The sequence below is a fragment of the Mercenaria mercenaria genome, chromosome 12 (genome assembly GCF_021730395.1).
Source record: "Mercenaria mercenaria strain notata chromosome 12, MADL_Memer_1, whole genome shotgun sequence".
Lineage (NCBI taxonomy): Eukaryota > Metazoa > Mollusca > Bivalvia > Venerida > Veneridae > Mercenaria > Mercenaria mercenaria.
In genome coordinates this window covers 52,671,381-52,682,809 of record NC_069372.1, presented here as the reverse complement: position 1 = coordinate 52,682,809, position 11,429 = coordinate 52,671,381, and positions in this window count along the sequence as shown.

Sequence of the window (11,429 nt, the reverse complement as noted above, 5' to 3'; positions counted from 1 at the left end):
CTTCAAACATTAGATGTATGTAGGTAGTGATGAGCGGATGTGCAGAGAACATGAACCTGAACTGTAGGTATAATTAAGGTCAATATCTGAATCAGTTTTAGAGATATCCAAGGAAATGGGAATGGTCATTTTTTGGAGTGCAAAACGGGGAATAATTTTGTCAAAAGAAAAGAGTAATAAAACCTAGTATGTGATTTTGTCTTGTGATTCTTAAAATCTGTGTTACGTTTCAAATATCTGTATCAGTAAGAGATACTCGAGGTCACTGGCACCAGACCAGAAAGAAAACGCCTCTGTACATGTTATACCCTACCCCTAGATATTCTATAAGAACCACGGTCATGAACGGGAAAATGCACTAACCCATTTCAAGCGCACATTTCTCACATAAAACGCACAGTTCGATGAATGGGTACCAAGTATGTTGAACAAGCAGTAATTTATCTTCCATCATGCACCATTCACATTGTCTCACCATTTCATACTGCAGAGATACTTCGCATATTTTATGCTCTCGTCAACGTTACAGAAAAAACTTGCGTGAACTTCCCTAATGAACATCCGGTCTAGAGGTCACAGCGATGTGCACATGTTAGGCGGAATGTAAACAAGCCAAACCAGAATGCAAAATATTCACATTTATACAATAAAGCTCAAAATGATGAATGAAATTCATCTTAGAAATGATTTTGAATTCAAAGTCACACATTGGTGTAGTACAGTGCTTTAGGGTATAGCGGATTTTAGGGTATAGAGGATAGATTGATAAATTTTATATTTAGACTTGAATTATTGTATAAATTTTCATATCATTCTTTTACTGACATGCAGACAGACATTCAGACATACATTTTAAATGTTTGCTTGTTGTGTTATTTTTTATATGTCATCAAATGTAAAATAAAGCTATCCCCTATAGACTAAATCAGTGTATATGTAAAAAACGTCAGTGAATGAAAAGTATTTGATAGAAATTTAAAAAGCTGAATGTTTTTGAAAAGAGAATACATTATTTTTCTGATTTATATTAAAGAAGTCTTGGAAAGTTTCTTAAGATGTGGATTTTAAACTAATAATGTAAAAAATGACCAAAGCTATCCCGTACACCCTAAATCAGCTCATATGTAAACAATGGCGTGGAGAGAAAAAACACATGAATTTCTATGAAAAGCTGAATGTTTTAAGAAGAACAGATGTTTTCTGTCTGATATACTGAAAAAAAAACTATTATTGTCATTTCTTTGAAGTGGAATGCAGGAAAAAATAGTTAGCTATCCGCTATACCCTAAAGCACTGTAGTGGTAGTTTTGGTGTAATGGTGAACACAACCATGATACAGTTTCATCAATTTATTTGTAGGACCGTACCAGTATAGTACATGAAGAAAAACCTAAAACATAAAACATTAAAATCAGGAAACATAAAAATAATACGAATTACAATGCAAAAATAGCAGATGCGAAAAATACATATTTCACGAAATACATCTTTCGCTGTTATTGAGTTATTACTAAATTCCAAAAGAACAAAGCTTAGCAGAAACGTCTAGCAAATGTACACTGAAATACCAAAGAGCAAGGTGTCCAAAAGTAAGGACATTTGGCCAAAGTATAAAGGTAGCAAGGTGTCCAAAAGTAAGGACATTTGGCCAAAGTATAAAGGTAGCAAGGTGTCCAAAGGTAAGGACGTTTTGCCAAAGTATAAAGGTAGCAAGGTGTCCAAAAGTAAGGACATTTGGCCAAAGTATAAAGGTAGCAAGGTGTCCAAAGGTAAGGACGTTTGGCCAAAGTATAAAGGTAGCAAGATGTCCAAAGGTAAGGACGTTTGGCCAAAGTATAAAGGTAGCAAGATGTCCAAAGGTAAGGACGTTTTGCCAAAGTATAAAGGTAGCAAGGTGTCCAAAAGTAAGGACATTTGGCCAAAGTATAAAGGTAGCAAGGTGTCCAAAGGTAAGGACGTTTGGCCAAAGTATAAAGGTAGCAAGGTGTCCAAAGGTAAGGACGTTTGGCCAAAGTATAAAGGTAGCAAGGTGTCCAAAGGTAAGGACGTTTGGCCAAAGTATAAAGGTAGCAAGGTGTCCAAAGGTAAGGACGTTTGGCCAAAGTATAAAGGTAGCAAGGTGTCCAGAAGTAAGGACGTTTGGCCAAAGTATAAAGGTAGCAAGATGTCCAAAGGTAAGGACGTTTGGCCAAAGTATAAAGGTAGCAAAGTGTCCAAAGGTAAGGACATTTGGCCAAAGTATAAAGGTAGCAAGGTGTCCAAAAGTAAGGACATTTGGCCAAAGTATAAAGGTAGCAAGGTGTCCAAAGGTAAGGACATTTGGCCAAAGTATAAAGGTAGCAAGGTGTCCAAAGGTAAGGACATTTGGCCAAAGTATAAAGGTAGCAAGGTGTCCAAAGGTAAGGACATTTGGCCAAAGTATAAAGGTAGCAAGGTGTCCAAAGGTAAGGACATTTGGCCAAAGTATAAAGGTAGCAAGGTGTCCAAAGGTAAGGACATTTGGCCAAAGTATAAAGGTAGCAAGGTGTCCAAAGGTAAGGACGTTTGGCCAAAGTATAAAGGTAGCAAGGTGTCCAAAGGTAAGGACGTTTGGCCAAAGTATAAAGGTAGCAAGGTGTCCAAAGGTAAGGGCGTTTTGCCAAAGTACAAAGGTAGCAAGGTGTCCAAAGGTAAGGACGTTTTGCCAAAGTATAAAGGTAGCAAGATGTCCAAAGGTAAGGACATTTGGCCAAAGTATAAAGGTAGCAAGATGTCCAAAGGTAAGGACGTTTTGCCAAAGTATAAAGGTAGCAAGGTGTCCAAAGGTAAGGACGTTTGGCCAAAGTATAAAGGTAGCAAGGTGTCCAAAGGTAAGGACGTTTTGCCAAAGTACAAAGGTAGCAAGGTGTCCAAAGGTAAGGACGTTTTGCCAAAGTACAAAGGTAGCAAGGTGTCCAAAGGTAAGGACGTTTTGCCAAAGTATAAAGGTAGCAAGGTGTCCAAAGGTAAGGACGTTTTGCCAAAGTATAAAGGTAGCAAGATGTCCAAAGGTAAGGACGTTTTGCCAAAGTATAAAGGTAGCAAGGTGTCCAAAGGTAAGGACGTTTTGCCAAAGTATAAAGGTAGCAAGATGTCCAAAGGTAAGGACGTTTTGCCAAAGTACAAAGGTAGCAAGGTGTCCAAAGGTAAGGACATTTTGCCAAAGTACAAAGGTAGCAAGGTGTCCAAAGGTAAGGACATTTTGCCAAAGTACAAAGGTAGCAAGGTGTCCAAAGGTAAGGACATTTTGCCAAAGTACAAAGGTAGCAAGGTGTCCAAAGGTAAGGACATTTGGCCAAAGTATAAAGGTAGCAAGGTGTCCAAAGGTAAGGACATTTGGCCAAAGTATAAAGGTAGCAAGGTGTCCAAAAGTAAGGACATTTGGCCAAAGTATAAAGGTAGCAAGGTGTCCAAAGGTAAGGACGTTTGGCCAAAGTATAAAGGTAGCAAGGTGTCCAAAGGTAAGGACGTTTGGCCAAAGTATAAAGGTAGCAAGGTGTCCAAAGGTAAGGACGTTTGGCCAAAGTACAAAGGTAGCAAGGTGTCCAACGGTAAGGACGTTTTGCCAAAGTACAAAGGTAGCAAGGTGTCCAACGGTAAGGACATTTTGCCAAAGTACAAAGGTAGCAAGGTGTCCAACGGTAAGGACGTTTTGCCAAAGTACAAAGGTAGCAAGGTGTCCAAAGGTAAGGACGTTTTGCCAAAGTACAAAGGTAGCAAGGTGTCCAACGGTAAGGACGTTTTGCCAAAGTACAAAGGTAGCAAGGTGTCCAAAGGTAAGGACGTTTTGCCAAAGTACAAAGGTAGCAAGGTGTCCAAAGGTAAGGACGTTTTGCCAAAGTACAAAGGTAGCAAGGTGTCCAAAGGTAAGGACGTTTTGCCAAAGTATAAAGGTAGCAAGATGTCCAAAGGTAAGGACGTTTTGCCAAAGTATAAAGGTAGCAAGATGTCCAAAGGTAAGGACGTTTTGCCAAAGTATAAAGGTAGCAAGGTGTCCAAAGGTAAGGACATTTTGCCAAAGTATAAAGGTAGCAAGATGTCCAAAGGTAAGGACGTTTGGCCAAAGTATAAAGGTAGCAAGATGTCCAAAGGTAAGGACGTTTGGCCAAAGTATAAAGGTAGCAAGATGTCCAAAGGTAAGGACGTTTGGCCAAAGTATAAAGGTAGCAAGTATAAAGGTAGCAAGGTGTCCAAAGGTAAGGACGTTTGGCCAAAGTATAAAGGTAGCAAGGTGTCCAAAGGTAAGGACATTTGGCCAAAGTATAAAGGTAGCAAGATGTCCAAAGGTAAGGACGTTTTGCCAAAGTATAAAGGTAGCAAGGTGTCCAAAAGTAAGGACATTTGGCCAAAGTATAAAGGTAGCAAGGTGTCCAAAGGTAAGGACGTTTGGCCAAAGTACAAAAGTAGTTTTTAAGTAACTTGCGTTCACTAGCCAATAATTCTAAAGAATGATGAATAGAGGGCCGTGCCAATGTTAGTTCGCGCCGGGCCGTGCCAATGTTAGTTCGCGCCAAAAGTTGTTTTTTGTGCATGAACATAACTGACCAATGAAAACGTCTCCTATATAACAAAACAAGTTCATATGCACGAGTGAACACATGACTGGACATGATAATACAAACACGGAGTACTATACAATACAACGTAACACAGAGTACAGACATGATACAACGAACCACAGAATACTGATACGACTGCTTTAAGAATATGTAAGAAGATCTAAATAAAAATATAATAACTGGATTATTTCATCAAGTTAAATAATCAAGTGAAAACTTGATTCTGCTACATTGGTATACATCCGTTTTGTTTATTTTATTCACACTGCACGTTTATGCTGCATATACACTCATATTGGTGAACACGTGTAGTTAAATGACGACTGACCTACATTTTCATATCAACCAATCAGAATAGTTTTGCATTCTAGACCGGAACTTCAACAGGGAAGTTCATCAAAGTTTTTTTCTGTAACGCAAGGCCGTCGCGGGCGGTCCGGCCGGTCCACTTTTTTGGCCGAGCATGATATCGGCCGTACAAGTTTTTTCCGCATAAATTTTCAGCTTTTGTTTAGGTTAAAAGTGCCGAAATATTCACGCGCCTTGCTAATTATCCACAACGAGCGGTATCTGTCATGATTACCCGCGGGATGTGAAAACTTCGGCACACTTCCTGTCAAAAGTATCGACCCTGCTTGATTGGATTAATCATAATTAAACACTTATCTGATATATCTTTAATCCGGTATGATCTAAAGGGCGATTTTTTTCTTATAATCTATAACAATTGCTTTGTTGGAAAAAAATAGACATATGTTTAAAAAAAATGGAAATAATTGTATTTTTTCGTGGTATTTGAAAGCTAATTTCTTCTAATTAATTTGAATAATCTTAATTGCTTTAAATCAAATAAAATACATCTCAAATATAAAATAATATAAACTTTGTTTCTATCTACTCTAAATTCTGAAACCGTATGCTTAACCTGGAACAACTGATACCTTCCTGGCTTAACTTGTGGCTTAACGTATTGCTGCAAAATGGACATATTTGAAATTCCAAATCAACCTAAGACATTTAAATTTCCGAAACGCACCTTTGGTCAGAAAAATCCGATGAACAGAAGTTTCCAGCCTTCGTGGTTCACCAATAGATCGTGGTTGCATTACGATGAAGCTAATGACCCCGCTTATTGTCATGTGTTTATGGTTGCTCACATAGACGGCAAGTTGTCAAGTTCAAATCATGATAAAGACGTCATTATTAATGCCACCGCTTGATGAGACTCACAGAGGGGTAGAAATAGTTGTTTTCTTTTGTACTGGCTGACGCTCAGAAGTGAAATACATCAACATTCATTGGGCAAATAGTTATCCTTGAAAACTGTTATAAAATTGACTGAAAATCTTAATGGAAAATGCTTTCAAGATGCAAGGAAAACGCACTTACGGTCATGCCAAATCTTAAAATTTTCTCGGGGGAGACCACCAAACTCCACATACGAGAGGGTGGAACCACTTTTTCAAAGCCGGCGACGGCCCTGTAACGTTGATGAAACTATAAACTACGCATTGTTTCTCTAATATAAGAAATACTGACGAAGTGTGACCGGTACACAATGGCAGATAAATCATCACTTGTTCAATATCGTTATTACATCGAACTGCACGTTTTAATTTAGAAATGTGCGATTGAAACGGGTTACTGTATTTTCCCGTTCATGTCCATGGTTCTTAAAGAATACCTAGGGGTAGGGTATAACATGTACAGAGGCATTTTCTTTCTGGTCTGGTGCCAGTGCTCAAGGCAAACAATATAAAAATGATGGGACGGGACATTTTAGCTCAAATATAGGAAGTATGGAGAGCTATCCTATACTGGACCCGGCGTCGGTGTCTAGTTAAAGTTTTGATGCACTTTCTCTTTATCTGTTATTACTTGATGGATTTGCTTCGAACTTAAAATAGCTATTCCTCATCAACACCCACATCATATGGCACAAGGGTGATAACACTTGCGCCAATACTTTATGAATTGTCCCCACTTTTAATGTAGAATTTCGGGTTAAAGTTTCTGTGCACTTTCACTCTATCTCAGTTATTACTAAATGGATTCGATTCAAACTTAAATTAGTAGTTCCACATATCACCCACATCATATGACTCAAGGTCCGTAAGTCTGGCTTCGATTTTTCATGAATTATGCCCCATTTAACTTGCACTTTTAGGTCAGTTTTGATGCATTTTCACTATACCTCTGTTACTACAGAAGGGATTTGATTCATACTTGAAATAATTGTTCAGCATTATCACCTACACCATTTGACACAAGGACAATAACTCTGACACCTATATTTTATGAGTTAACCCCCTTTTTATTAAAATTTCAGGTTAAAGTTTTCAGGCACTTTCGCTGTTTCTGGATTTGATTCAAACATACAATAGTTGTACCACATCATCACCCACATATAACACAAGGTCCATATTGCTGGCACCAGTACGTTATGAGTTACGCACTCTTTTTATTAATAGATTTTCAGGTTCAAGTTTTGATGCACTTTTGCTATCTCAGTTATTACTGAATAGATTTGATAGTTAGTCCACATTAGTAGCCACATTATATGACACATGGTGCATCATTCTTGCAGAAGTTTTCCATGAATTATGTCCCTTTTATACTTATATAATGTTTTGATATATTTTATTTCTGTTATTACTAAATCCATTTGACACAGACTTAAGCTATTGTCCAATATCTTCATTCACATTTGAGTCATGTCAAAAGAAGTTCGAGTTACAAAACCTGGTATGTGAACTTCTCTCCTGATCCTAAAAGCATGTATTAAGTTTCAAAAGAATACCTATACTGGTTCCACAAGTACTCAAAGAAAACAAGACAGAACTGAAGAGATTGGACATTTTTGGAGTACTTAAAAGGGAATAATTTTGACAATAGAACAGACAGAGTTATGAAACCTGTTATAATGAACTGGTCAAGTGATCTTTTAATCTTGTTTAAAGTTTAAGAATTACATCTGTATCCATTATGAAATTATTCAAGGAATACAATACAAAATGACAGGATGGGACATTTTATGGAGTGCAGAAAGGGAAACAATTTTGCCAAAAGAAAAGTCAGAGTTTTGAAACCTGTTATGTAAACTTGTCTCATGATCCTTAAAGTCTAAGTTTTAAGTTTCAATTAAATTGTTGGTTCCAGAAGTATTTATGGAAAACAATACAAAAATGACTGGATGGGGTGTTTTTGGGAATGCTAAAAGAGGAATCATTTTGTCAAAAGAGAAGTTTGTCTCATAATCCTTTAAGTTGTGTTAAGTTTCCAAATAATATCTGTATCAGTTCTGAATATATTATAGAAACAAAAATTAGTGGTGAATAGGATGTGAAAAAGTGATTTCTATATAGTGCTTCCCACCCACCCACAAATCTTGTTTGGTGGTGGTATAATAATTGGACATGAAAGTCCCAAAAATATGCGCATGTCCACTTCATGATGATGCAAAAAAGGGCCATTACTCAAAGAAAAAATTAACTGGGTAAGAAATGCCCGAAAGTACACATTCTGACTGTAATAAGACCAAAGGATTCCATATTTGGAAGCCGTGGAGGGCCACTTTTGAGTTTCGACTTACGGGTGCTTTTTACTTTTGAGTTATGACTTTCGACTTTTGACTTTTGACTTATGACTTATGACTTATTTCTTTTGACTTATGAGTCGCGTATTTGTTCCACGTGCATGCCTCATGATGGCGGACAAGGAATATTCAGACGAAGTAAGTTCATTTTGTCATAGTTTTTTCCTGTATTATTAGCGAAATAATTGAAAACAGAACATGTAAACACACGTCCGCGAACAGTCTGTTATTAATTTTGCAATTAATTCAGAAAGAGGAGTCGAAAACACTTTGTTTGCATGGCACTGTTCATGCAAAACACCGGCACAAATGGTGTTTTGTTTTCATTACTAATGTGTCGAGATCAATGAACCAGAAAGGAACACTGAGATCATTTTTCCACAATGCTATTTTTGGCAGAATTCAAACTTCACTGATTACTTTGATTTGTATGCACTGTCACCCCCTATAGAGCTCCCCTCGAACAGAGCCCCCCGGGGAGCTCTGTTCTGTGAATTGCTCCGAATAGAGCTGCTTTTTTTCGAATACAGCTCCTCTGCGACGAGATGTAAAATGTAGGCCTTTCTGTAACATATTCATTTCAGGAACAGGGTTTCATTGCTACATGTGTAAAATCAATTTGACATATCTATAAATGAAAAGCCTGAATATGGGATCGAGTTTTAAATCCACTTAGATCAGCATTGTTTGTTGCAGTTTGCAGTTTCAAGTTTGCAAGTTAAACTATCGCATTTCATCCGTGGTTCATCCATCCGTCATTCAGTCCGTTCGTTAACAAATTCTTCTTATCGCATATAGTCGTCAGAAACTACTGGGTATATTTTATTTCAATGAATCGTGACCACAATGATACCCTAGTAGTTTGTCCAAAGTGAGAATGGGGTTGCTAGGTCAAAGGTCAAGGTCACATTGACCTACCTTTGAAATTGTCGTATCTTGACTGAAAATTCTGGATTGATTTCAATGACACGTGGCTCTAATGGAGAATGGGGTCACTGGGTCAAAGGTCAAGGTCACCGTGAGCTGATTTTTAAAATCGGGTTCTGCTCAATAACTGATAAGCTTGTTCATCTGAAGCGCATGTAAAGAAAGCTCTACGTAAGGAACTAGATTAGTTTCATTCTTGCGCACTCAATGGTTTGAGGATTGGTCCCTAGGGCTGCCTTTGGACCCTAAGCCCTTTGATCCAAAATAGATATAATAATTACACGAACACTGTCAACGGTTCCGGCCATTCTTTTATTTCACACTTAATGCTGTGTAAACACGTTCTTCCCCTTATGTACGTAAGTCCCAGCCATATCTTACCACTTTTTCTATAAAAGGAGCTGTATTTGGGTTTTCAAATGTTTTTAACGAATAGAGCTCCTTTTTAAAGAGAGCCCTATCCGTTGTAGTTCACCGAATAGAGATCCCGGGAAACTCTTTTCGAGGGGACCTCTATAGGGTGTGACAATGCACTCCTAATCAAGTAACTGAGAGATAAACAGCCTGTAAGGACCCTGAACCATTACTTGAAGAGTAAGAAGTGCTATTATCTAAAAGCGACTTATCTTTATCAGAGAGAGAGAGAGAACAGTTTAACTTTGGCGGCAAAACGTTCTGGGAGGTGTTGTTACTATACCCGCCTTTTGAAAGATAAAAAGCAGACGTGTAGGGGCGTCAGAAGCAGCATTATGATAGGTGGGGAGCACAATGGCTACCTATATTTTTATTTTTCATAATTATACAGTTGCAGGTGGATGTGGATGTGGCACACAGCCTGGCATTCCAGTATACAAAGCACCAGAAGCGTTTTTGTCAAACGTGTTAGTTTAACAGCTACAGATGTATGGAGTTTATCTGCTACTTTGGTGGAGCTTCTTTCCGATGAAGTGATCTGGGAGGAATCAAATGACGCAGAAAAGGACGAAAGTAGTTTGGAAAAATACATCTACGAGTCGATGCAAACTGAGAAACAGCCAGACGCACTTAAAAGTCTTGAAAGTAAAGATCTACCTGTAGGAATAAAGGAAATGTTGTCGAATGGTTTGAACTACAAACCATTTGCAAGACCATCTGCAACAAATATCTGTCGAATTTTCAGAGAAAGTTTAGAAGACTAGGAGGTTTCTTTGCAGAACTGCTTTTTCAAAGCTAAAGAATGTTTGTTTAATGTTAACCGAGCGATCCTACTTTTCTCTCTCCGATAAATATCGTTCCGAGAGACTAGCAATATTCAGCATTTAGAATATGTCCAAACTGTAGTAATTTTGGTCTTTTCCATTCTTACTGTTGACAAAGTAATGTTTTGACATTTTTGGCATATGGAGTAACCCTTTACACACCTGTTTCAGGCTTCATGGTTGATCACTCTGTCATGAATATATGTGCACAATTGTGTTATGAAACGCAATTTATTTTCTAATTTTTCTAAGTTTCTTGATAATTTTAAGTTACATATTTTAGTTAACCAAAATGAAGCTCAAGTGCAGCTTTTTATATGCCTGTCGATTGTTGTGTGTTTTAAAACGCAACATATTTGATGTTTTTTGGTAAAAGTTACATATTTTAGCTAACCAAAATAAAGCTCACTTGCAGCTTTTTAATATGTCTGTCGATTGGAGTCTGTTATAAAACACACTTATTCGATGTTTCTTGATAAAAGTTACATATTTCGATTAACCAATATGACGCTCAATTGCAGCTTTTAAGGAAGAATATAATGACCCCATTTTTATTTAGTAATGATCTGTTAAATTAATAAGAATTACATAATAAATAAGTGTTTACGAAAACGTGTGTTATGATATATATTATGCCATTTTCAGACTTGCAGTGCATTTCAAAATTACAATTGTGTACTTTTTGCAAACTTATTTTAGCTTATATTCTTGAATTTTAATAAGAATTTTTCATAATTAGTAAATAAATCAACTTATAAATACTTCCCAAATGTAAATATGTTTTACAATATAAGTTTAAATTTACGGTTTACGAGATTTATAATATACCTTGGCCTAGTTGATTGCGAAATATTTTACTGAATGTAAAAACCTTTGTTTTAAAAGTGATTACAAGCTACATGTACTTCTTACGAGGGTTGTTCAACATACCCAGATGATAGCTAGTTGTAAGGAAATGTCAATTTAAGCGACATTGATATTGTAAAGGATTGTTATTTTTTAAGACTGAAATTCGTTGAACATCAACATTAAGCCATACAAATTTTGACGCCATTTAAGCTTTATTATTGCGTGTGGAAACGTTCTGTATGA